The sequence below is a fragment of the Monodon monoceros genome, unplaced genomic scaffold (genome assembly GCF_005190385.1).
Source record: "Monodon monoceros isolate NGI ecotype Baffin Bay Population unplaced genomic scaffold, NGI_Narwhal_1 Super_Scaffold_6, whole genome shotgun sequence".
Lineage (NCBI taxonomy): Eukaryota > Metazoa > Chordata > Mammalia > Artiodactyla > Monodontidae > Monodon > Monodon monoceros.
Window position 1 is genome coordinate 60,283,388 of NW_021703783.1, and position 1,080 is coordinate 60,284,467.

Genomic DNA, 1,080 nt, shown 5'->3' on the forward strand with positions numbered 1-1,080 from the left:
GATATTTGAGGATCTGACCACGAAGGATTCAGCCCTGAGACTGGGTTTAACATTTTAAAGCATTTTTAAATATTAAAACTTAGATGAAGTCATAAAAGGTATGTAAGTAACAGATGATAGCGATATGGGAGGGAGCATTAATGTGATGGATGAGAACATCAGTGTACAAGGTTAATAGCTTCAACTGATGGATTGCGTCAAATTATGGGATTAAATTTGAATGTAAATATTTATTGTAAAAACCAGTTTGGACAGTTTTAAGGTAATGGAAACACAGCTTGATAGCAAATGATGCTTTTTAAAAAAGTGAATCTGGGTATTTTTATATGACTATAAGATTAATATGAGCCAGTAGTATGAAGCAGCTGCTAAAAAATAAAAACCTTAGGCACGATAGAAACATGGTAAAGATCAAGAGAAGTCCTAGACAGTGCTCGCTTCGGCAGCACGTATACTAAAAATTGGAATGATACAGAGAAGATTGGCATGGCCCTGAGCAAGGAAGACATGCACATTCGTGTCGTGTTCCATATTTTTACCTCACACCAGTCAGAATGGCTATCGTTAAAATGTCTACAAATAATAAATTCTGGAGAGGGTGTGGAGAAAAAGGAACCCTCCTGCACTGTTGGTGGGGATATATTTTGGTGCAGCCACTATGAGAAACAGTATGGAGGTTCCTCAAAAAACTAAAAATAGAGTTGCCATATGATCTAGCAATCCCACTCCTGGACATATATCTGGAGAAAACTCTAATTCAAAAAGGCACATGCACCCCAATGTTCATAGCAGCGCTATTTACAATAGCCAAGACGTGGAAGCAACCTAAGTATCCATTGACAGATGAATGGATAAAGAAGGTGTGGTATACATGTACAATGGGATACTACTAAAAGAATGAGCTAATTCCATTAAAAAGAATGAACTACCCATCTGCAGCAACATCGATGGACCTAGAGATTATCACACTAAGTGAAGTAAGTCAGACAGAGACAAATATTGTACGATATCACTAATATGTGGAATCTAAAACACGACACAAATGAACTTGTTTACGAAACAAACAGACTCACAGACACA

The 1,080-nt window shown here is 37.1% G+C and overlaps 1 non-coding gene across 1 annotated transcript; it reads left to right on the forward strand.

Moving 5' to 3' along the window:
* The first annotated feature begins 430 nt into the window (after positions 1–430).
* LOC114886236 lies at positions 431–537 on the forward strand. Its single transcript, XR_003791250.1, has one exon. It is a non-coding gene; the product is annotated as a U6 spliceosomal RNA (small nuclear RNA).
* Positions 538–1,080: the final 543 nt, after the last annotated feature.